Genomic DNA, 27111 nt, shown 5'->3' on the forward strand with positions numbered 1-27111 from the left:
CATTTACCTGACACCTGGGAACATACAGCTGATATTTTTAATACATGTATCTATTTTTGATAAGCCAAAAATATGTTTATTACATTCAAGCAAAGTTAAAGTGTAGTGAAAACTCTCAGGAATCATACTACTACTCCCTAAGAGTCTCAGTCAATTCAGAAGAAGAGTAACTGCTGTGGATATCACTCTATATAAATAAAACACTGATGGCCAGTGACCAGGCAGGAAGTAAGGCAGGACAAAGAGAGAGGAGAATTGGGGAAACAGGAAGAAGGAGGAGACACTGCAGCCACCGCCAGGAGAAGCAGCATGTAAAGATGCTGGTAAGCCACCAGCCATGTGGCAAGGTATAGATTTATAAAAATGGGTTAATTGAAGATATAAAAACAGTTAGCAAGAAGCCTGCCACGGCCATACAGTTTGGGAGCAATATAAGTCTCTGTGTTTACTTGTTTGGGTCTGAGCGGCTGTGGGACTGGTGGGTGACAAAGATTTGTCCTAACTGTGGGCAAAGCAGGAAAACTCTAACAACAAATGGTGCCCAGCAGCTCGAGTTTCCACCTTAAACCTGAGAATATTTAATAACCAATTCTAAACAGAGCCAAAACCAGGTTCCTGCTTCTTGTCTCATAGGGGCAGCTAGACGCCGCAAAACACAGGTTTGAACACTGGCGGGTTCCTGACGTGTGTGTTTGACAGGCAGTATGGCTAAATGAGGAGTCTGCCAGCGGCACATTAAGCTGTGTGGTAGATTTAGTCTTTACTAGTATTAAAAAAAAGAAAAAAAAGAGGTTTCTGGGCTACACGCTGCTTTGATAAAAGCTTAGACCCACTATTTCTGAGACTTGATGACTCCCAGAGCTGGCGGAAAACGTACCACCGCCATGTTGGGAAGCTGAAGTGGGCGGAGCCAGCAGCCACAGTGCCGGTTCAGTCTTAGAATGGTGCAGTTTAAAGCAATAGGCTCAAGGTAATATAAAAAATAAGCCACAGTAAGATGGCTACCACACAGAGAATCTGGATTATGTTGTCTTTGATATTTGTAGCTGAAGAAAAACATTTGATTGCAAAAGCTGTTGAGTTATGCCAAAATGTATATTTTACAGGTACCTTGACTTCAAAATTTGGATTTAAGGATATGTTGCTTTGGAAAAGAGGTTCTGCTTTTGTTTCCACAGAAAGCCAGAGGCTGTGGATTTGTTCCAGATTAAAATACATCAGGTTTCACCAGCCAAGACCCCCTGAAAGGTCTCCGATGACACGATGGCCCAGATGATCCAACATCCAGAGCAGTTTCAAGGTAACTGGTTCACACAATACAGCCTCACGGACTACCCCATAGGACTAAAATTTTCTTTGCGTCCCCATAAGATACAGTGCCCCCCTCCAGCAGGAAGTAGTAAGAGATGCTGCGCCCAAATTCCCAAATATACCAAGCTGGCTTTAGAGGTGGAATTGGCTCACTCCCCCTCTAAACCCAGACATATTGCCTTTAAAAAAAAAATGGTTAAGAGATTCTTGTATCCCAAATCAGAAGAGCCCTCTGGTGTGGGACAGAGAAAAACCAATATTTTTATTTAAAACAGGTTGATTATAAATGTGATCTCTTTCTAAAAAAGAAAAGGGGATATGATATAGATATATAGGAGGATATAGAGATAAGATAAAAGGGTAGATTAATGAACCTACTTTTAAAGAACAACTTGTTTAAAATGTTTTACATTGGTATAGATTTTAGTTTATGTTTAAAATGTTTTACATTGGTATAAATTTTAGTTTATTGATACAAACTTGAAGTTAATTTTGTTATACTGTATATATATATTTCTATTCTTGTTTGAGGTATGATGTTTATGTAATTCATTTAAAATTGTAATGGATAATTAAAAATAGATTAATAATTAGTCATCTATGATAATCATATTTGTAGCCATGTTAGTTAAGTCTTCTAGGTATATATAGATATATTTCAGATAGATAGGTAATTTTCAAACACTTCATAGACCTAGAGAATATGGCATTTAAATAACTTAGAATTCTGTTGACGTGAGACACAATTGCTCCTGGCCACACCAATTTGATCCGGAGAGAATGTTGGGCTTCTAAGACATTTCCATTTGGAAGTTTGTCTTCTTGGCACAAAATGGCCTACTGGGCAAAGAACTGCCCTTGCCTTGATGGCTAACAGTACGAATGCAATGCTGTCCTTTCTGGACAAGCGGGACACAAGGAAAGCGACCACTGTCCTCTGCCAAGACAGGGTAAAATGGTCTTTCAGAATTCTTGCTTCTGAAAATGGTCTGTCAGATACTCTAGGCCTGTAGCCAATTTGAATGCACCAACAAAGCTGAGAAATATTAGGTGACTGTCCAGGCTGCCAGCTGTCTTGGTCTACTCTTGCAAGATTCCCGAAAGTTGCTTGCATCCATCTACCATTTCTCAGGTACCATTATGTTCCTTCTCAGGTCTTTGATGTGGTTGAAGACTAGATAGTTGTAATTTCCTCAGTTATGATAAAAGATAAGTTAGATATAAAACCTTAAACTCACAAATATAAGATAGATCGGACATCTTTAATATTGTAACTGCAATTCTTGCTTGATAATTGTTTTGTTATATGTAATTTTACTATGTTAAAGTTAAAACCTTCCTTTTTAAAAAAAAGAAGAAAAGGGGAAATGCTGTGGATATCACTCTATATAAATAAAACACTGATGGCCGGTGACGAGGCAGGAAGTATAGGCAGGACAAAGAGAGAGGAGAATTGGGGAAACAGGAAGAAGGAGAGAGAGACACTGCAGCCACCGCCAGGAGAAGCAGCATGTAAAGATGCTGGTAAGCCACCAGCCATGTGGCAAGGTATACATTTATAGAAATGGGTTAATTTAAGATATAAAAACAGTTAGCAAGAAGCCTGCCACGGCCATACAATTTGTAAACAATATAAGTCTCTGTGTTTACTTGTTTGGGTCTGAGCGGCTGTGGGACTGGTGGGTGACAAAGATTTGTCCTAACTGTGGGCAAAGCAGGAAAACACTAGCAACAAGTAACTGATTAGAAAGGTAAGCACATGGGAGAGAGAAAGATTGGGAGAGAGCAAGAGGGCATTCAGTTTGATTCAGAAGCCAGGGTCTGGGAACTTGGCAGACTTTTCTCTTCCAGGAGAGCATTTTCACACTTGTCCAAGGTAAGACATCTTTACAAGGTTTTTCAAGGGATGATATGTGGGTCAGACACTGGATGTTTCAGACACCTGGGTGTCCTGTTGTCACTAAGTTTGTCCTCTTCACTTACCTCCATGAGAGTTGTAGTCTGGAGGGTCTAAACTAGAGAACATAAATGCTTAAAATTCTCCCCTTGATTAAAGTACCCTGTGGTTCCTAGGTCCTGGGCTCAGCAAGCCCAGCATGCACCCATGTGCTCTGTGTCTGCTGACCCACACTGCCCATGCTCAGGAGCACTTCCCCATCCTCTGCATCTTCTCTCTCTTTGTTTCTGCTGTTTAGCTGTCCTGTCAGCTCTTTTGGGTTTTCCTTGCTCTTCCTTATCCCCTCTGAGTATAGTCTCCTTTTGTTATCCTAGTCTTCACACTCACTCAACTACATGAATGAAACTATCATTGGTGAAATTATTATGGCCACTCCACATAGTTAAAAGGAAGATTTATTTAGTGGGTAACTTACAAAAAAGGGAAAGGTAGGTTGTGTGGTCTGGGGAAGGTGTATCACAGTCCAGCAGTGTTCTCTGGAGCTCTGCTCGGTCAACCTCCACCGTCACGGGTCCAGGATCAGAAAGAGCGCACTGGCCCATCCAGATCTCGGTCTCTTGTGCCTCCCTTTGCCCCACCTTGTAGACATAACAGTTGCCTAAGCCTCAATGGGGGTTGGAATTTCCATATCAAAGCTGGAATGGCTACCCACTACAAACTAGAGCAAGTTGACGTGTGCCCTCCACAGCTGTGCAAGGAACAAGCATGGGTGACACAACACACACATGCATTCACACACACACACACATATACACAGACACACACACACACACACACACACACACACAGAGTGAGAGAGAGAGAGAGAGAGAGAGAGAGAGATAGCCCACAGAATAAATATATGTGAAAAACATTAAAAACAAAGTTAAATAAAGAAAATCACTGTGCATTATGTTTTTGAGCATCAAGCTACAACTAATAATGTCCCTATTATTAATTAAATGTAGATGGTGTGTACTTAGTTACCACTACTGTTCCAAATGTTCTATAGTGAACTGTAGGTCAAATGTAGGACAAATGTCTACAAACCTCTGACTTTCTGTGAACTGACAATGAAAACTCCAGAGCAAAGATGGAGAAGCAGTTAGTGAATGTGGATCAGTGGTCTATTTTGTGCCCAAGCTTGTTATGGCCTTAACAGGAAAGCATCCTGGGATCACACACAGTCACTGACATGCTTTTCTTCAACTATAATTTCCTCAAAACGCACAGCAATTTCTCCAGTGCATGCTAATGTGACAGAAGTACCAGAACACTGATATCAAGCTAAGGGTGGAGTGGGCAGTGACCTCCAGCTATTAGATTTGTTCCTGAAGTGATAGGCAGCCAGGTCAGTAAGACCTACTCAGTGTAGGCTTAAGATAACAGACTTTTAAAGAAAAGTAATGGCTTTGAACAAGTCATAGGTATTTGTATGGAACACCTTCCATAATGCTGCATATTTGTGCCATGTCAGGAAACATGTGTTAACATCTCTCTGCACCCTACTGTGAACAGAGCATACATCATCACATTCTTTTCCCATGTCTTCTTGTGCATTAGGAAGACACCGGTCATCTTCTTCTCTAGAGAGTCAGCAAGAACAATAGGTACAATGTAAAAAGGATACTGCACCTGGGGCCCCTCACCATACCCCGAGAAAGATGGCCTGGAGTCTCAGCTGAGTCCCAGATCAACAGTCAAGCAATTTCAAATTGATAGAGGATGCCTAGGACCATTTTGTCCCTGGTTCTAACCCAGGTACACATCATAATCACCTGAGATGTCTGATTTGTTTGTTTGATTGATTGATTTTTCTCAGAGCATTTCTCTGTGAAGCAGTCCTGGCTGCAACTCACTCTGTAGACCAGGCTGGCCTCAAACTCACAGAGATCTGCCTGCCTCTGCCTTTTGAGTGCTGTGATCAAAGTCATGTGCCACCACCACCTGGCTTGATTGATTGTTTTAAAACTGATTTTAAATCTGATTCTGGGGTATGTTCAGTTGGGCTATCTAAGAGATTGAGCACAATTCATTTAGATGTTGTCTAACGATTCTAACATGCAGTGAAGATTTAAATCTGCCAGCCCATCCCAATCACTCACTAATAAGCTAGGCAAATCACAGCTAGCAGAGGTGCCATGGTCTTTCACAAAATGTCAGTCTCATGCAGGTGCTTTGGATAACTGGGATGGGTCTGAAAGCCTATTGCTGGCACATCATTTCCTGAAGGTTTCTTTATTTTCCAGTTCCCATTTGTCTCTTCTCTGTGCATTCCACACACTCATTTGTAATCAAAAATACATGACCGTAGGCAAATGCACCCCATACAGTTAGCTATTTGTTTCTTCTCTTCCTAACACTCTATTTGTTTCTTCTCTTCCTAACACTCTTTGGCCAGCATCATAAATGGTTCCGTTTATTACAGAGACAAAGCAGGAAGAGAGGTAATACAGGCCTGAGCCTGAACTGCACAGAACTGGCACCAATATCACATTATAGCAGTAGGGGAAGAATCCCTTTTGGTCCTCTGCTTGCCATGGACTGTAGGGATTTGGAAAATGAAACACTCCAATATATTTCCATGGAAGTATTGTGTTCAGACATGATTGGCTTTCACATGCATGTACACAGAGCCTTGTCTTTTACCCCAAACATGAGTCAATGATGTTTTAGAAGCTGACCTAGTTATTAGGAATGTTTCCCGACTAGCAGCATTCTACTCACTGTGGGATAATTCTGTGGAGCTTAAATGATAAGCACGAATAATTAGTAGGAGATTGTGAGCAGACAACTTTAGAACACTCACTCTATGCAATGAAGGAATGAAAAATGAAAACCTTCCTGTCCTTCAATGTTTCACCTTTATGATGATACAGCACAGAAATGCAAAAAATATTAGGTCCAGCCTATATTGTTTGCTCCAGGATCTGCAGGAGAGTCTACCAACCAGTTGAGGATTCTAATCTGAGGAATATTCAATGAATCTATGCACACTGAGTTCTTCAGTCCATTCACTTTATTCTTCTATGGTGATTCTATCTACACAGTTTCTTTTCTGCTCTCTTACTTAGCTCCTCTGAGTCCCTCCTGCTCTTAGTCCCTTCTGCTGCTCTTTCATCATTCTATCTAGTTCTTTCCATCTCTGTCCTCATCTTTGTTCTTCTCCATCAATCCTCTTCTCCCAGTGCTCTCAGAGAACTATTATTTATACCCACCCAGTAATTTTTTGGTAAAACAATGCTGGGTTGAGTTTTCAGGGTCTCAGAGAGAGGTGATAAGGACCCACACATAAAGCAATTAATTGTCAGTTTCCAATTACAACCCAAAAGGGGAGTGACTAAAGGGAAGTTCTCTGGTAGGGTCAACTAAAGGCTAAGATCAGATAGGGAATTTATGTGCTCAAACTGTAATCTAGAAATGGCGAGGTACATACAATGTTAGGGGTCAGTAAGTCACAATAAAGTAAACTGTCTTTGGTGCCACTTTTCCCACTCATCCCAGCTGCAGCTGCTTTCTGATAGGCAGAGGGACATATGTTAGGTGGCTAAGCAACCTATGTCAGAGCATGTAGTATTTGGTTAGTAAAAGCACTTTCACTCCCAGTAATTGTTGAGGAGAAAATCTAGGAATAGCACCTGGCTGAAGAGGAAGAAAAACTTAATTTGCACAAGAAAGAAGCTTGGCACCTATTGTCTGCCTGGCCTGGAGGCAATCTTCTTGGATAGTGGGAAGTAACTGCCTTAACTCAGTATCTAGCAATGGCTCAAACTTCAACCCAGGAATGTGAGCTGTAAATCTCCTAAATTAGGGTCTTTTGTAAATATCTCCAGGTGAAGGTAAGGGGTTAAGGATTTAATTGTTAGGGGTCCTTTTCTCTATCTGTGAGTGAGATGAGCTAATCTTCCTTGCCTCTACACAGTTACAAATCTCCACACAGCCACAGCTGAACATCTCATTTACACAGCTCTCTCCCCTGACAGCCCTTTACACAGTTCCTAGGCACAGCCCCTCTACATAGCAGCAGCTCCTTCACACAGCTCTCTCTGTCACACTCACTCACACACAGACTTCTGACAGGATATACACTCACTGTTTACTCACTCTTTCACCCACTCACTCCCTCACACTTTCCTCATGAATCTTTGTCACTCTCACTCAGCACACACACACACACACACACACACACACACACACACACACACACACACACCCCACTCACATTCTGGACAAGTATTAGTTACATTTTCAGGGCCCCACCCATTCCCACAGCACAGATAAGTCACATAGCTTCTCTTAGGATAGTAATGTCACATTGACCCATGCACTAAACTCTAAGTTGGTGAGGGGTCTAAGACATTACATGATTGGCTGAACCCTGTATGGTCAGTGCACATGAAGAAAGGGAGCCACTACAAGACTATGTCCTGGTGTAAATAGCCTGGCCTAGATGTAGCAATAAACAACACTGGGAATTAGTCTTTGTGTATTCTCTGTAGGAGCAGATTAATCTGTTTTGGACTTATTCTAAGGTCTTTGCAAAATGAGTTAAAGGCTGTCATGGATACAGAACATTGTTACTTTCCTGTGTCAGTAAGAAGAATACTCTGGGAATATTTCTGTTCATAGAAGTATGCAGCTTAAACAGAAATCCACAGCTAAATGTGTGCCCAGAGATGTAAAACACACTACCAAGGCACCATGGAAAGCACCCCACAGCTGTTCTTATTAGGGATGCATACCCGTGGAATCTGTGAAAGTTACAAAGAGAAAGGAACTGGTTTCCACAGCCAGTGATCCCACAGCTTTGCCAAGTGAGACCCCCATTAGGAACATACACTTCTGGTTGTTCGACTTGTCAAACACTGGTTGTCACCTGTCATATACTGCCATGGCCCTCAGCAAATGTGTCATGACATATTGTGAAGGTCACAGTATAACCCTACAGATTTAATTCTCTACACCAAGGATTCTGGTGACTGATTCTAAAGGCAGACTTTATGAAAATCATTTAAACTCCATGTCACACACCTAGCCACCACACAGACACATACCTCCATCTTCTTCATAATTAAACTTCACTGGGAAAGTGGTCAAGGAGCCCCCATCTCCTGCTGGTGACAGCCGATTGAGGTTTAAGGATAAAACTCTCTGGTCAGGAAATATTTCATGAGAGTTTATCATCTATCAGAAGGATGGAATTAGATATTTAAGTCCCTTTCAATGATTTTATCATATTTGGAGGAGTGAGGGATGAGCTATATATGGGGACACTGCAAGGAATGGCCACGCTAAAGAAACAGACACCAATATGGCTGAGAAAGTAGGTTACCAAGAAAACAAGACAACAGACCAAGGGGCCAGATGTTGGCCTGGACCAATCTGAGCCCCACCTTCTGCAGTTCCTACACTGGTCTCAGCCTTTAGCATAGGATAGCATCAAGGCTGTGAATACAGCATTCTCTAGAGATTCAATGCTTGGCTCTTGTTTATGTGGCTGTGACTGGTGGCCAGAGACCTTTACAAACAGACACCTCAGTAGAAGGTAACAGAAAGCAAGACTCCATGACTGTAGGCTCTGGGAAATTGGCCTAGTTAATGAAGGGTAAACTCCTAAAGCCTCAGGGAGACTGAGAAGCTCTGCAGAGGGAAGAGGACTTGAATGATCACACCTGCAGCAGTTCCTAAGGACAGCCACACACCACAACAGCTGGGATGTACCCCTTCCAAATTGCATGGAATCTCACCTGCTGATGGACTCCTCCATCCCCAAACTACCCCTATGCCATGACATCAAATCCATGAGTGTGGTCTCAGTTCCAAGCAGTCAGTGCAGAAGTGCAGTTCCTTTGACTGAGCAACAATGGTGCTTGTAGAGATGCCAGTCTGTGTCTTCATGTCCACATCACCTCCATTAATATGGTAAGAGCATCTTTTAATTCCGGGGATGTCTTCCTGGACAGGTGGATGAAACTGACCTGTCATTCTGTTCCAGATTCCCTCTTCCCATTGGTTCAGAGAGAGGAGAAGGCCCACACCTGTTTGCCCTCAGTTTCCCTGAGGAGAAACCTGCAGGCTTTCGTTTCACTTTCTCTTTCAGCTTCCTACTGTGACTATAAAAGCACACACACACACACACCACAGCTCACAGAGCTGTCTCCCAGCCCTTCTCTGAGAGTCCAGTTGGTGTGCAAGTCCACAAGACAGCAGAGTTAGAAGACAGGATTCTGAGGAGCCTGTCCTGGTGAGAACCCAGAGAACTGCTGCCACCTTCACAGCAACCATGGGGTAAGGATTTCCCTGCTCTGCAGTTTGAGTGAACCCAGGACTCAAACATTTGCTTGTGACCAGGTCTGACTGAGTCTGCTTCTGTTCCTTTGTTCTGTCTTCTGCCTTCTCTTTCTACTTCTGAAAAGGGAACAAGGATGCTGATTTTCCTGAGTGTCCAGGGACTCTGTTTATTGGGTGTGCTGTTGGCAGGGGCTGGATGGGTGTCAGCAAGCTGGCTTTAGTTTTAAAGGCTGTCTCAAGCATGAAGTTGGAAACTCCTGGGCAGACTTTAGCATGCTCATCTCACAGAGAGAGACAGTTACCAAGGAGAACTTCGGGAATGGACAAGTTACCACTCTACCTACTTAGCCCTCAAAGAGAGCAGCTGCTTAGAGTGTCCTCCTTCCCATCCCCTGACCCCAATCCTTCATTGTCCTTGAGATGTACCCATCAGATCCCCAAGGGACCTCATGAGATGCTGTTCACGGTTTCTGTGTGAGTACATATAACATATATATTCACTGAATATGCAATATATACTATATATATTCAAGAAATACTAGGCACCCAGTCTAATCTTATTTTTGTGAATGACCCCAGGGTTTATGTTTGAAATTGCCATTCAGATTAAAAGTGCCAGTCAGTGGAGGTGTTTGCACTGACTCTTTGCTACAGTGAGCCTCTCTTAACTTGGGGAATTTTTCTTCTGACTTTATACATAGGACGATCAATTGTACATGAATATGGAGGCGGCTGACAGCTGTTGGGGAGTGGTGACATAGAATTCAGAGTTCACAGTGTTAGAAATATATAGAGCCTAAGTAAGTAGAGCCTAGAAAGTTATAGGACCTGTCAGGTGATGGTCATTATCATAGAGTGAGTGACCCAGGTGCTTAAGTATTTGGTTTTCAAAGACATTCCTGCAGAACGAGAAAGGCTGGAGATCTCCAACTTCACAGGGGATCCTGAGCAACCAAAAGGGCAGTGGGATCCTGGCTGCTCTCTGTCCAGGTTACACACTTAAATGGCTCTTGTCTGTGTCCTGCTCAGCTTTCCTGCTTCATGGATTTATGCACTAGTGCATGTGCCTCCTCATTGGGGCACAGGTTGAGCAGGATCCTTGTGAGCCTCCCAACTAGGCAGATCTTCCTGGACAGCTGGTGTTCAGATTTCAGGTGATTTTAGCTGTCCTGCCAATGCCTTTATTTCCCATAAGGTGTGGGCACAATCTCTAATTCACTGTGCACTGCTGTAGGCAGGGAAGGCAAAGAAAAGCAGGATTGAATCTGATGCCCCAGGTCATGATTAATCTGTCTACACAAATCTCTCCATCTTTACTAAATGCTCTGTAAAAGAAGAAATTACCATGCCTTTGATTATTTCAGAGAGACAGAGACAGAGAGAAAGAGGCAGAGACAGAGACTGAGAGGACAGAAACTTCTTATGCCTTTGTTTCTTTCTACCCTGGCTCATCAAATATTACAGGTAAAGACCTGAGTCTAGTCACAACTGGGAAAGCTTCCCTGGGACACTTTTGAAATATCCAAGTATTTGTGTCCAACATTAATGAACTGGACCAGGGCCACATGATTACTAACAGAGATAGAGACATTTCATTACAAAAGAGCACTCTGAAAAATGAGAACAGACTAGTAAGCAGAGGGATAAGCCCAAAGAGCACTGGGCTGTGGTGATATATTGAGACCCCAAATATATTTTGCACCCTAATAAACTCTTCTGGGTTCAGAGGACAGAACAGCCACTAAACAGACATAGAGGCCAGAAAATGGTGGCACATATGCCTTTAATCATATCACTTGGGAGGCAGAGATCCATCTGGATCTCTGTGAGGTCAAAGCCACCCTGGAAACAGCCAGGCATCATGACTCACAACTTTAATCCCAGGAAGTGATGACAGAAAGAAGAAAGATATAAGGCATGAAAATCAGGAACTAGAGCTGGTTAAGCTTTTAGGCTTTTGAACAGCAGTTGAGCTGAGATCTATTTGGAAGAGTTCTCAGAGACTTCCAGTCTGAGGAAACATGATCAGCTGAGGATTGGCAAGGTGAGGTGGCTGTGGCTTGTTCTGTTTCTCTGATCATTCAGGGTTCACCCCAATACCTGGCTCTGGTTTGTTTTTATTAATGAGAACTTTTAAGATTCCATGCTACACTGGGCCATGAGCTTCATTACAGTCAGGAGTTTCCTATGTCCCGCGAGACCCACAGTCGGGACAATTCTCTCACCCACTCTCCTGCAGCCTTTTATAAAACAGTCACACAGAGGCTTAATATTATTTATAACTAACTTCTTGGCCATTAGCTCAGGCTTATTACTGACTAGCTCTTACATTAAAATTAACCCATAATTCTTACCTATGTTTAGCCACTTGGCATGGTAACTTTCCTCAGTATGGCCTTGTCAATGTCCCTCCTCTGTGTCTGGCTGGTGAATCCTGACTCAGCCTTCCTCTTTACAGCATTCTCCTTGTCTGCTGATCCTGCCTATATCCTGCCGGGTACTGGCCAATCAGCATTTTACTTATCAACCAATCAGAACAAAACACATTCACAGCATACAAAATGACATTCCACATGACCATTTACAGGGCATGAACAAAGAGCCCTGTCTCTTCTCCAGGTTGGTACATCAAGGGCACTTTGAGTATCCTCTGTCCTTTCCTTGATGCCTAGGAAAGGAAGGGATACAGGTTTTCTCTGCAAACTGGCTTCCTTCATGGTCATTGATCCTGTTCTCTTTGTGGTCTCAATCAGAAGCCACTTTCCTTAAGATCTGAAATGCCATAAGAAAGGAGGGAATGAGCATCAGACTTGCTTCCCTTGGAGATATCAAATGGTGCAGCTCAGAGGGTTGAGTGGGTCAAGGGCTTGGCAAGCAAGCATGAGGATTACAATCTCAGTGTTTCTGCTGAGAGAAGAGAGGGAACCCTTGCCTTTCCTTCTCCCAACACAAGGTGGTAAAGATGAGTGCCTAATGCTGTCCTCTGACCTTAGTATGCATGCCTTGACATTGGCCCCCATTATAAATACACTCCCTCGTACCCCCGCGCACACACATACACACACATGCGCACACACACACACACACACACACACACACACACACACACACTAGCACAAAAATGCCCACACACACAAGTCACGCCATACTCACAGGAACACACACAGGAGTGTGCACACAAGTGCACAGAGGAGCACACACACACACACACATACATACACACACACACATGCGTGCAAACATGCGAACACATACACTCAAACACACACAGATGCACATAAGCACATGCACACTCACATGCAAGCACAGGCATGTGCACACAGGCACACAAACGCACATATATATGCACACACATGCACATGCACATACACACATGAGCATGTACACACACACTCAAAGTTATGGCTCAGACCAGAAAGACATCCTGACAATAGAAGGGTCATGTGGCCCTCTGCAAGTCAAGAAGAAACACCTTAAAAGTGAGGTAATATATAGGCAGGCAATTTAATCTGAGATTTATAATTTGCTAAGTTACAAGTAGCAAAGTTCTGTTGTGTAAGCCTCTGTGTACATAGTTATTTTTTTTCCTGTGGCAGCCTAGACAGAAGGGCTCAGCCATGCATTCAGTGTTTGCCCCTTGGGTCTTTATGTAATTAAACCCTCATGGCATATATGTCCTTTTTCTCTTAAAGGAGTTCTCATGCTAGCACAAAAATATGTCGATTGTTTTAGACTATAGTGAGTCTAATTCTATGTTTTTGAAAACACTTTTATTATTGGAGCATGTTGGCTCATTTTATACAATTTGAGATTTATAGCTTCATTTCAAAACTGTCATGTGCCTATGAATTGGGATTACATTAAATCTATGCTTCTTTGGTTAGTTGTATTATCTTAGTGATAAGGTGAAGACTGGGTGTCCTCTTAGGGTGCTTAGTTGCCTTTTAAAGGAACTTAGAAATGGACTGAAAAGAGAGTTCCAGGAAAATTTATTGCAATTTTCATGGCAAGCCCCAGAGCAAGCAAGTTGTCAATCTCAGTAGACGCTCAGAATAGGAGAATAGAGAAGAAAGGGGGTATGGGATATGCATGAATATTGTGTTGAGCCTTCTTGACCTACAGCAACAGATTACACAAGCAGACACATGGCTGGGAGGGGAGCTTTAGAGGAGAAAGAAAGGACAAGTATGGGGGATGGGCAGAACAGTCCTACCTTCCAGGTCAGCGCTCAGAAGGCAGGCAGGCTCAGCCCAAATTCAGGGCAGATGTTGGGCATTGCACTACAGGGAGAAGACACTCTGGGAAAGAAAAATCATTACCTCACTGAAGGGAGAAGTATTCCTCCTATCTTTTTAGTGTGAATGAAGGTAAACTTGCCTTTCCATGGCAGATCATTAGTCAGATCAAGGACCTCCCCAACATGAATGGCTCTTAATGGAGGAGACATGGGCAGGTCTCCATGAGTTGCAGATTTTATCCCATAGTCTAGGAGGTAACAGCTTTCCCTTCAAGGGCCTTTGGTGAACAATATGAATGCTACCCTGCCTCATTAATACAAATTATCATTCCACGACTTTCTATTTTAATTTCTTGTAGATGATTGTACACTTTTCTGTGTTCATTGTTTATGTACAACTTTTATGCATCCCTTGGGCAAAATGGACCCTTCTCCAACTTCCTCTCACCTTCTCTGTTGCAGTGACTGATTTCTACACATTCAACAACCTTTTGTGTGTCATTTCACACTTCCATTACCATTCTTGAATGACTGATTACAGTGATAGAGACAGAGTTGACAATTGCCAAAGGTAAATAATGTGTGAGGACTAAGGCTAGAGGTGTGCCTGTCCAGGGTAGCAGGAACTGGAGGCAGAGGTGATGAAGGAGGCTACATCAGCTGATGAATGTCAGTTCCAGTGCTTAGATCATTAAGAGGAAGAATGACAGTTGTCCATGTGTCGTTGCAACCACCCCAGTTTCCTCACTTGTTCTCCTACTGTACTTGTATAAGATGTACATAGTGAAAAACACGATGAAGGAGAAAGCTGAGTTTTGCACTGACTGGGAAGCTTTCCATGAATCTATACTCTTTAGAGGTAAAGGAGGAAAACACTATTCTGACCAAACATCACATCATTTCAGTCATGGTCCTTTTCCTGTTGCATGCACTACATGGTCCTCCAGTCAATAAGGTTTAAGGAAGTTCTGCATTGAAAACTTGTCAAATGAAAAGAAAGAGGATTTGAGTTGGACAGAAGGTTTCTAGACTAAGGTGAATTTTAATTCAGGACTCAGTGTGCCAAAGCTCACAGTCACACAAAGCTTCCATGGAGTCAATGGTGGTTTTATGTTCTGATCTTACAGTATAGAAAACTGATGTTAATGCTCCACAGAAGGTGGTTTCCAAAAGATTTATTGTGGGATTATAACTGGGAATTTCACTGAAAGAAAGAAGACAAAGTTCCTTTTCTAAACAGTTCTCAATTATGTGTCAACATTCATTGGGGACACATATCAGATATTTATATTATGATTCATAACAGTTGCACAAATACAGTTGGGAAGTGGCAATGAAATAATTTCAAGTATGGCAGGCACCACAAGATGCTTAACTCTATTAAAGAACTGCTGCACTAGGAAGGTTGAAAACCACTATAGTCTAGTAAAATTGGGACCTAGAGGAGACAGGTTGTCAATAGTCACTAGTGCATTGTTCATAACATTCATGGATGGAGGCATGAGGTGTGGGTGAGCAAACCTGAACAATACACTGATCCATGAGATGTCTAGATGGCTGTCTGTTTCCATTAGCCTACCCTTATGGGCACAATGCTAGTGTGCTCAGCTATGGGTAAGACCTAAGTGCACAGCACACCTGTATTCTACTATTCTTGGCATGGCCAGGTGAAAAGTGAAGACAGCTGGTTTAAGCACTATGGCATCTCTGGTCTCTGGCAGAGACAGCTACCAACAGGACCAAGGGCCTTTTGCCTTCTGAGCACAGATTGGTCTCCAAGCTGCTTGCTTTTGGGTTACTACCCTGACTCACTAAATTTTATAGGTGGTTCTCTGAGACAGGAGTGATACATAGTTGGAATTACTTGTATTGCTCTATAGGGAAACAAAAAAGGCATGAAGGTCTATAAGCATCTTTAAAAGAAAGGGATTCTTTGTAACCATAAGAGGGGAGAGCTAAATGACTTACGCTCTGGAAGCTCACCAGCTACATTGTACAAAGATAAAAGTTCTAGAGAAGAGTCATATCTCCAGTGTCACAGGGCAGAGAGCATGTCCATTAGTTGTACATAAGTCCATGGAGGATAGCTCCTTGTGTGTCTAAGATGAAATAGGCAGACCCCCAGTGACTTCTCCACATTCAGTGCTTACCACATAGAAAGGTCCTGTTTATGTCAGCTCAGGTGGCATAAAATTGTACACATAGTCCTCAAAGACATAAGGAAATGGAGAATAAAATTTTAGAGTTCCAAACCTCAGATAAGGACTCTGACATGTATGTTTGTATGCCTGTATCTGTGTAGCAATTTCCAGTCTTGACTGAAAGGATGAACTTACAACCTAAGATTGTAAATACAGGTACATGTACATTCATGTACAGGAAGTCTTTGACAGTACAAATAAACAGAGATGAGAGATTGATTAAAAATAATCAAGAAATTCTACAGAAACAAATGGTCAGACTTTCAGGAAATCAGGAAGAATACTGTGAAATGCGTTTAGCTTGGCATTAATTGGCAATTTCTGCTCATTGCTCACATAACAAATCACCTGCTTCCTTCACACAGAGAGAATGCTGAAGGTGATCAGGTCAAGGAGAATCTGATTGAACTGAATTGTCACTTCACATGGAAACTGTTGGAAGACTTTGACATACCTGATTTGGAAATGAGGATCTCTGAGGAGCTTGAGTTTCTAGACAGCAAAAACCAAGTGGGGATGTTCAACCTCAGGGCCTATGTGAATCACCTGAAAGGCCAGCATGAGGAAGCCCTGCAGAGCTTGAAAGAAGCAGAAGCCTTGATCCAGGGAGAGCAGGTGGGCCAGAGAAACCTGGTGACCTGGAGCAACTGTGCCTGGGTGCATTACCACATGGGCAGGTTAGCAGAAACCCAGACCTACCTGGACAAGGTGGAGAACACTCGCAAGGAATTGGGCAGTTCATTCCCCTATAATATGCAGTATTCTGACATACAATATGAGATAGGCTGGGTCTATCTGAAGAGTGGACGAGACAATTACAGACCAGCCAAGGCCTGCTTTAAAAGAGCTCTGGAAGAAGATCCTGAAAACCCTTTATACAACATTGGCTATGCAGTTGCAGCCTATCACACAGACATTCATGATGATAATATCTCTCTAGAACCACTAAGGAAGGCTGTCAGGTTAAATCCAGAAGATCCGAATATTAAAGTTTATCTTGCACTGAAGCTTCAGGATTTAGGAGAAGCAGCTGAAGCAGAAACACACATTGAAGAAGCCCTCAGTAGCACATCCTGCCAACACTATACATTTCGATCTATAGCCAAGTATTACCGAAGGAAAGGCTGCATAGACAAGGCTCTCCCTCTGCTACACAGGGCCTTGCAGGAGTCACCTGCCTCTGGCTACCTGCATTACCAACTAGGGCTCTGCTACCATAGACAAGTGATGCAACTGAGAACATCCACTGATAAGCCAGCCCAAAGGCATGCAGCACAACAGGCTGTTCTTGAATTTCAAGAGACTGTGAAACTCAGGCCCAGATTTGAGATGGCTTATGTTTGCATGGCAGAAGTTCAGGCAGAAATCGGCCAACATGAAGAAGCAGAGGCAAATTTCAAGAAGGCACTGAAGAAGAAACGGTACAGGAATCTTGAGTGTCACAAAGAGCAGGATATTCATTTACGCTATGGCCGTTACCAACACTTTCATCGGAAATCAGAGGACAAGGCGATCACCCACTACTTAATAGGTCTTCATCTGAAAGAAGAAACCTTTGTCTGGAAGAAACTACTTGCAAGTTTAGAGGAAATAGTCACAAGACGTGCTCGTGTTCAAATTGTGGAGAGCTATTGTTTGCTGGGCTTCATCCACAAACTGAAGGGGGACAAGGAATCGGCCCTGCACAACTATGAATTGGCTCTGCGGCTCTCTGGGGTAGTGAACCGTAAGTTTTGAGTGCAGCTCACCTCTGTGAAGTGAATGTTCTCATAACTGAGGGTTCCCGGCCTCCTTTCCAGTTTCTTTCTCCAAACAATTTTCATGCCTCATTGTGGTGTCTATAGGGAACTTGCACCCCACTTCACTTGCTCACTTACTGACCAGGACTGAACTCTTGAGCTGTGGGATCCTAGGACATCTTCTCCTTATGTCTGTGTCTTGGGAATGAAAGTCTTCCATCCTCTGCCTGTCTGTGTCCTGGACAAAGAGGTATTCTCCAAGGAATCTTTTACTTTAGGTCAGCAGATACTCTTAGTACCGTGCAGTGTCAGAGAAAACAAAGTGAATAAGGGGAGAGCTTGAAATCTGAGAGTAGTAGAATCATTCATGGCTAATAAGAGTCTTAAGTTTGGGGAAAGCCAAGCAGAAGAAACTTGCCAGGACCTTACAGACAGAAGATGATATAAGGAGATTTGTGTAGATTTTCTGTGCTATTGATAGTGTGTTATATGAGATTTTTTCCCCTCAACTAAAATATATTCAGTAAAATTCCTTGAATCACAAAGTCTTCCAGTGTAATTTGTTGATAGAATGAAAAGGATATCCCTTCAGTGTCCTCAAGAAGGCTTGGGATAGCAGAATCAACTAACAGAAGTCTAGTGGCAGGCAGGAAGGAAAGTTGTGCACATAAACCCTGGAAGGGGTCTGTGTAAAGATGAAGGCTATATGTCATCCTCCACATCATGGGATAGTAAGGGTGACTGATGCTGCCTCGCTACCTGAGAGCTGCTGTTTATCATTGGGGATTATGTTGCTAGGGATGGGTTTAGGGTTCATTCACCTGATATTTGGGGAAATACTTCTGATATTTTTAATAAGTGTTTTTTTGATTAGCCAAAATCATGTTTATTTTATTCAAGTAAAGAAAACTCTCAGGATTCATAATACTGCTCCCTAATAGTCTCAATGGATGCTGAGGAAGAGTAATTGAGGGAACAAATGATGGGTTGGAGAAGGAAGGATTAGGAGAGAGCAGGAGGACACACAGTTTGATTCACAAGCTGGGTTCTGGGAACTTAGCAGACTCTTCTCTTCCTGGAGAGTATTTTTCACAGTTACCCAAGGGGACACAGCTTTACTAGGTTTTTCAAGGAATGATATGTGGGTCAGACACTGGATGTTTCAGACACCTGGGTGTTAGGTTGTCACTAAGTTTCGTCCTCCTTACTTACTTCCATGAGAGTTGTAGTCTGGAGGATCTAAACTTGAGAGCATAATTGTTTAAATTTCTCCCCTTGATTAAAATGCCTTGTGGTTCCTAGGTCCTGGGCTCAGCAAGCCCAGCATGCACCCATGTGCTCTGTGTCTGCTGACCCACACTGCCCATGCTCAGGAGCACTTCCCCATCCTCTGCATCTCCTCTCTCCTTGTTCCTGCTGTTTAGCTGTCCTGTCAGCTCTTTTGGGTTTTCTTTGCTCTTCCTTATCCCCTCTGAGTATAGTCTCCTTTTGTTATCCTAGTCTTCCCATTCACACTACTGCATGGATGAAACTACAGCAAGATGAGGTGAGGCCTCCACAGCTGTGCAAGGAACAAGAATGGGTGGCACAATACACACACACACACACACAGAGAGAGAGAGAGAGAGAGAGAGAGAGAGAGAGAGAGAGAGAGAGAGAGAGAGAGAGCCTATGAAGTAAATACATTAAGTTAATAAATTTAAGGAAAACCACTGTGCATTTATGTTTATGAGTATCAGGCTACAACTAGTAAAATCCTTATTAATTAAATATAGATTGTGTGTACTTAGTTACCATTACTGTTCCAATTGTTCTATTGTGACATGAAAATCAAATGTAGGACAAATGTCTACAAACCTGACTTTCTGTGGACTGACAATGAAAACTCCAGAGCAAAGATGGAGAAGCAGGTAGTGAATGTGGATCAGCGGCCTATTTTGTGTCCATGCTTCTTATGGCCTTACAGGAAATCATCCTGGGATCACCCACAGTCACTGCCATGCTTTCCTTCAACTACAATTTTGTCAAGTGGCACAGCAATTTCTCCAGGGCATGCTAATGTGACAGAAGGACCAGAACACTGATATCAAGCTGGGGGTGGAGTGAGCAGTGACCCCCAGCTACTGGATTTGTTCCTGAAGTGATAGGCTGCCAGGTCAGTAAGACCTACTCTGTGTAGACTTAAGATAACAGATTTTTAAAGAATAGTGATGGCTTTGAACAAGTCATAGGTATTTGTATGGAACACCTTCTGTAATGCTGCATATATGTATCATGTAAGGACACGTGTTAACATCTGTCTGCACCCTACTGTGAACAGAGCATACATAATCGCATTTTCCCCATGTCTTCTTTTGCATTAGGAAGACTGTCCATCTTCCTCTCTAGAGAGTCAGTAAGAACAATAGGTACAATGTAAAAATACTGCACCTGGGGCCCCTCACCTTAAGGATGAACTGGAATCTCAGCTGATTCCCAGATCAACAGTCAAGCAATTTCAAATTTATCGAGGATGCCTAGCACCATTTTGTCCCTGAGTGTCCCCTCAGTGTAACTGAGATGGGTCTGAAAGCCTATGCTGGCACATTATTTCCTGAAGGTTTCTTTATTTTCCTGTTCCCTTTTATTTCTTCTCTGTGCATTACACACACACACACACACACACACACACACACACACACACACACACACACTCACTCACATGTAATCAAAAATACATGATTGTAGGCACAAGCATCCACATACAGTTAGCTATTTGATGCTTCTCTTCCTAAAACTCTTTGGCCAGCATCATAAATGGTTCCGTTTATTACAGAGACAAAGAGGGAAGAGGTGAAATACCGGCCTGAGCCTAACTGCACAGAACCGGCACCAATCACTTATAGGAGTAGGGAAAGAATCCCTTTTGGTCCTCTGCTTGCCATGGACTGTAGTGATTTGGACAATGAAATAGTCCAATATATTTCCATGGAAGTATTGTGCTCAAACATGAATGGCTTTCACATGCATGTACACAGAGCATTGTCTTTTACCCCAAACATGAGTCAATGATGTTTCAGAAGCTGACCTAGTTATTAGAAATGTTTCCCGACAAGCAGCATTTTACCCACTGAGGGCTAATTCTGTGGAACTTAAATGATAACAAGGACAATTAGTAGTAGTGTGTGAGCAGACAACACTCACTCTATGATGTTAAGGATTGAAAAATGAAAACCTTCCTGTTCTTTTCTGTTTCACATTTTTGAAAATACAGCACAGAACTGTTAAAGGAAGAATCATTTTGGTATACTTATGGGCTCGGTCCAGTCGATCAAGGGTTGGTGACATCTCCTCAAAGTGGAATCTAGATTGGCTTATAAAATGGAGTCTCCTTTAGCAATGGACAGCCTGAAAAACCTACAACATGGAGTAGCTTAGAGGAAATAGAACATGTCCTGAGCTCAACATGCTTCTGAGAATCTGCCTGCAGGGCAGAGGCTGGAGTGACTCCCATGCACTTGAAGGACAGTTCAAGGAGCTCTATGCAGGGCAGTTACAGGGCTGGTTCAGAGGAGCTGTATGTGGACTCTCTGGATTTCTCTCAGTTGTCCTGTAACTAGATGAGCAGACAGTTGTCACAGTCAGTTTCACACTCAGCTAAGGCTCTAAGAGAGACAAACTCAATGCATGGAGAAGACAATTTTAAGTAAAGACTCTTATTCACCTTAGTCCTTTCAATGCCATGCTTTTAAAATGTATTATTCAGTCTGTTTCTGAGGTATGTGACAGGCTTGTGAATGTTTGTGATGGGGGGAGGGGATCAATGTGTCTCACTGACTATGAGAGACCAGTAATGTGGGTATTTAACTAGGGAACACCATGTAGTTAAAAGGAGGTTTATTTGGGGGTAACTTACAGCCAGTAAAGGGGTTGGATACAGGATCTGGGAGAGGTGAGGTATAGTTCAACAGGATTCTCTGGAGAACTCTGACTTCCAGCATGCAGCAGCACAAGGAACTAAAAGGGCTGGCCCATATGGATCTTCAGTATTAAGGGTTCCCATCTCAGCCCAGACCCAGGGTCAGGTCATAGGTAGGAGTGGTAGTTACCAGAAGCCTCACTAGGGGTAGTGCTTCTAGGTCAAAGCTGGAACAGCTACCCACTACAGACCAGCTTCCCCAATCCTCTCAGCGTAATAAAAGGAAAACCAGTGAGGTGGTTTTGGCTCACACCTTTAATCCCAGCACTCGGGAGGCAGAGGCAGGAAGAGGTTTGTGAGTTCAAGTCCAGCCTGGTTTACAGAGCAAGATCCAGGAAAGGCACAAAGCTACACAGAGAAACATTGTCTTGTGTCTCCAAAAACAAAAACAAAAGGAATGCCTCAGAGTAGTGAGGGATAGGAATCTTTTTTTATCTGAGAGTAATTAGGAATAAATTTTAATCTATCTATGACTGCTAAAAAAAGGAAACACACATGCCTTCTGATGATAACTTTCTCTTTTACTTCATCTTAAGAAATGATCTCTGACCCTTTCTGTCTCCACACTGCTACACATCTCCACAATACCGCACACAGCCACATGTCCTTACATACATATTTCACATGGCTACTCATCTCTCTTTTCATACATTTCTCTTCTGCATCTCTTTTCTACACAGCTTCATCTTCCTTGTCTCCACACAGTTACAAATCTCCACACAGCCACAGCTGAACATCTCATTTACACAGCTCTCTCCCCTGACAGCCCTTTACACAGTTCCTAGGCACAGCTCCTCTACATAGCAGCAGCTCCTTCACACAGCTCTCTCTGTCACACTCACTCACACACAGACTTCTGACAGGTTATACACTCACTCTTTCCTCACTCTTTCACCCACTCACTCCCTCACATTTTTCTCATGAATCTTCATCACTCCCTCTCTCTCTCTCTCTCTCTTTCTCTCTCTCTCTCTCTCTCTCTCTCTCTCTCTCTCTCTCTCTCTCTCTCACACACACACACACACACACACACACACACACTCACACACACACTCTGCAGCAGCTGTCACATAGCTCTACACAGCCATCTCTCACCACACTGCCACTGGTCTCCACAACCCAACTCTGGACGAATATAAGTTACATTTTTAGGGCCCAACCCATTCACAAGACACAGATAAGTCACATAGCTTCTGTTAGGATAGTAATGTCACCTTGACCCATGCACACAGCTCTAATAAGGTGAGGGGTCTCAGACATTAAATTATTGGCCAGTGCACATGAAGAATGGGAGCCACTACAAGAATATGTCTTGATGTAAACAGCCTGGTCTTGATGTAGCAATAAACAACACTGGGAATTAGTCTTTGTGTATTCTCTGTAGGAGCAGATTAATCTGTTTTGGACTTGTTCTAAGGTCTCTGCAAAATGAGTTAAACAATGTCATGGATACTGAACACTGTTACTTTCCTGTGTCAGTAAAGAAGAATACTCTGGGAATATTTCTGTTCATAGAGTATACAGCTTAAACAGAAATCCACAGCTAAATGTGTGTCCAGAAATATAAAACACACTACCAAGGCACCATGGAAAGCACCCCACAGCTCTTCTTATTAGGGAGGCATACCAGTGGTACCCGAGAAAGTTATAGACAGCAAACAACCGGTTTCCACATCAGTGACGTCATGGCTTTGCCACGTGAGACTACCCATTAGGGACTTACAAATCTGGTGGGTCGACTTGTCAAACACTAGTTGTCACCTGTCATATACAGCCTCGGCCCTCAGCAAATGTGTCATGACATATTGTGAAGGTCACAGTATAACCCTACAGATTTAATTCTCTCCACCACTAAGGATTCTGATGACTGATCCCAGGAGGCAGACTTTATAAAAAGCTTTTATACTCTCTGTCACACACCTAGCACCTCCTGACACATACCTCTGGGTTCTTCATAATTAAACTTCACTGGGAATGTGGCCAAGGAGCCCCATCTCCTGTTGGTGACAGCTGATTGAGGTTTAGGGATAAAAGTTTATGGTCATGGAAACTTTCACAAGAGATTATCATTCTATCAAGGAAATGGAGTTAGATATTTAAGTCCTTTCCAATGATTTTTATATTTGGAAGAGTGAGGAAACCAAGTGCACAAGACAACAGACTAAGGGACTTGACCTGGGCCTGAACCATTCTGAGCCCCACCTTCTGCAGTTCCCTCCACTGGTCTCATCCATTAGCATAGAATAGCAGCAAGGCTGTGAGTAAAGCATTCTCTAGAGATTCCATGCTGGGCTCTTCTTTATGTGACTGTGACTGCTAGCAAGGGCCCTTTACAAACAGACACCTCAGGAGAAGGTAATAGAAAGCAATTTTCCATGACTGTAGGCTCTGGGAAATTGGCCTAGTCAATGAAAGGTTAACTCCTAAAGCCTCAGATAGACCTCAAAGCTCTGCAGAGGGAAGGGGACTTGAATGATCACACCTGCAGTAGTTCCTAAGGACAGCCACACACCAAACCAGCTGGGATGTACCCCTTCCAGACTAAGGGGGAACTCATCTGCACATGGACTCCTCCATCCCCAAACTTCCCCTCATCAAATGCATGAGTATGGTTCAGTTCCAAGGAGACAGTGCAGAACTGCATTTCTTTTGACTGAGGATCAATGGTGCTTGTGGAGATGCCAGGCTGAGTCTTCATGTCCACATCACCTCCATTAACATCCAAACAGCATGTCCTGGTGCCAGGGATGTCTCTCTGGAGAGCTGAATGGAACTGACATGTAAGTCTCTTTCAGAGCCTTCTCCCCATCAGTTCAGAGAAGAGAGCAGAAGGCCAATCCCTGTTTGCTCTCAGTTTCCCTGAGTAGAATCCTCAGGCTTTAGTTTCACTTTCCAGTTTCAGTTTCCTGCTTATGACTGGAAGAGCACACCACAGCTCACAGAGCTGTCTCCCAGCCTTTCTGTGAGAGTCCAGTTGGTGTGCCAGTGGACAAGACAGCAGAGAGTTAAGAAAGCATTCTTAGGAGCCTGTCCAGATGAAAACCCAGGGAACTGCTGCCAATGGGTAAGGATTACCCTGCTCTGCAGTTTGAGTGAACCCAGGACACAAACATTTGCTTGTGGTCCGGTCTGACTTTGTTCTGTCTTCTGCCTTCTCTTTCTACTTCTGAAAAGAGAACTAGGATGCTAACTGCCCTGAGTGTCCTGGGACTCTTTTTAATGGGTGTGCTGTTGGTAGGGGCTGGATGGGTGACAGCAAACTGGCTTTAGTTTTAAAGGCTGTCTCAAGCATGAAGTTGGAAACACCTGGGCAGACTTTAGCATGCTCATCTCACAGAGAGAGACAGTTACCAATGAGAACTTCAGGAATGGACAAGTTACCACTCTACCTACTTAGCCCTCAAAGAGAGCAGCTGCTTAGAGTGTCCTCCTTCCAATCCCCTGACCCAGCTCCTTCATTGTCCATGAGATGTACCCAATAGACCCCCAAAGGACCTCTTGAAATGAGGTTCAAAGTTTTGGGACCAGGTGGTTTTTTACCCATCCCCAGCTGGCTTAACAAATGGACAGCACACATTTATTTCAACCACTCATGATTAAGGAACAAAAATACAGACATGCAAGTCCTTCTGACAAGTGGTATTCAAGTATCCCGCCCTCCCGCAATAAACTCAATAGACATGGTCACATATTTATTCGTAACTCTGTATACATATAACATATGTACTCAATTCATATGATATATATACATACATATGTATATATACAGATGCACATATATATAGTATGCATATATATGCATATATATATAGTATTCCTTGTACATATATATGCAAGGAATACTAGGCACCCAGTGGAGACTTATTCATGTGAATGGCCCTGGGTTTTTATGTTTGAAATTGCCATTCAGATTAAAAGTGCCAGTCAGTGGAGGTGTTTGCACTGACTCTTTGCCAAAGTGAGTATCTCTTTACTTGGGGGATTATTCTTCTGTCTTTATACATAGGACTATCTGTAGTACATGAATATGGAGGAGGCAGAGAGCTATTGGGGAATGATGAAATAGAATACAGAGTTCACAGTGGTAGAAAATTATGGAGCGGAAGTAAGTAGAGGGCAGAAGTCTATAGGACCTGTCAGGTGACAGTCATGGTCATAGGGTCAGTGACCAAGCTCTGCCTGGGTCTACAGTTCCTATCATTCTAGCAGGTGCCTAGGGCTATGGTTTGCAAATGATTGCCTGCAGTGTGAGAAAGGCTGAAGAATTCTGACTGCACAGGGGATCCTGAGCATCTACATGGGCAGTGGGATCCTGGCTGCTCTCTGTCCAGGTTGCCCACACAAATGACTGTTGCCTCTGTGCTGCTCAGCTTCTGCTGCATGGACTTATGCACAAGTTCATGTGCCTCCTTCTTGGGGCACAGGTCCTCAGCAGGATCCTTGTGAACTTCCAACTAGGCAGATCTTCCTGGACAGCTGGTGTTCAGATTTCAGGTGATTTTAGCTGCCCTGCCAATGCCTTTATTTCCCATAAGGTATGGGCACAATCTCTAATTCACTGTGCACTGTTGTAGGCAGGGAAAGCAAAAAAAAGCAGGATTGAATCTGATACCTGGGGTCATGACTAATCTTCCTACAGAAATCTCTCCATCATTTCTAAGTGCTCTGTAAAAGAAGGAATAACCACGCATTTGGTTATTTTGGAGAGAGACAGAGAGAAACAGGCAGAGACAGAGACTGAGAGGACACAAACTTCTTATGCCTTTGTCTCTTTCTAGCCTGGCTCATCAAATATTACAGGTAAAGACCTGAGTCCAGGCACAATTGCAAAATATTCCCTGGGCAGTTTTAAAATATCCAAATATTTGTGTCCAACATCAATGAACTGGACCGGGGCACATGATTAGCAAACAGAAAGAGAGACATTTCATTACAAAACAGCACTCTGGAAAATGAGAATGGACTAGTGAGCAAGGGAATAATCCAAAACAGCATTGGGCCATGAGACTCATGACCATTTACAGGGCATGAACAAAGAGCCCTGTCTCTTCTCCAGGTTGGTACATCGAGGGCATTTTGAGCGTCCTCTGCCCAATACTTGAAGCCTATGGAAGGAAGGGCCTCAGGAGTTCTCTGCAAACTGGCTTCCTTCTTGGTCATGCTGCTGCTCTGTCTGTGGTCCCCAATCTCAAGTCACTCTCCATAAGATCTGAAATGCCATAAGAAAGGAGGGGCTCAGCATCACAATTGCTCCCCTAGGTGCTTAAATGGTGCTGGACAAATGGCTGAGTGGGTCAAGGGCTTGCCAAGCAAGCATGAGGATTGCAATCTCAGTGTTTGTGCTGAGAGAAGAGAGGGACCACTTGGCTTTCCTTCTCCAAACACAAGCAGGTGGAGACCATTGCCTGACTCTGTCCTCTGACCTTCATATGCCTGCC

At 43.2% G+C, this 27111-nt stretch overlaps 1 pseudogene across 2 annotated transcripts; it reads left to right on the forward strand.

Moving 5' to 3' along the window:
* Window positions 1-1027: 1027 nt before the first annotated feature.
* Window positions 1028-18434, forward strand: LOC102918083 (antiviral innate immune response effector IFIT1 pseudogene; annotated as a pseudogene). 2 transcript variants are annotated; one of them, XR_013048239.1, is made up of 2 exons: window positions 1028-1300; window positions 16342-18434. The product of XR_013048239.1 is annotated as an antiviral innate immune response effector IFIT1 pseudogene, transcript variant X1 (transcript). The 2 variants fall into 2 exon arrangements; XR_013048240.1 differs by lacking the exon at window positions 16342-18434 and adding an exon at window positions 4811-9613.
* Window positions 18435-27111: the final 8677 nt, after the last annotated feature.

Source organism: Peromyscus maniculatus, chromosome 1 (assembly GCF_049852395.1).
Source record: "Peromyscus maniculatus bairdii isolate BWxNUB_F1_BW_parent chromosome 1, HU_Pman_BW_mat_3.1, whole genome shotgun sequence".
Taxonomy (NCBI): Eukaryota; Metazoa; Chordata; class Mammalia; order Rodentia; family Cricetidae; genus Peromyscus; species Peromyscus maniculatus.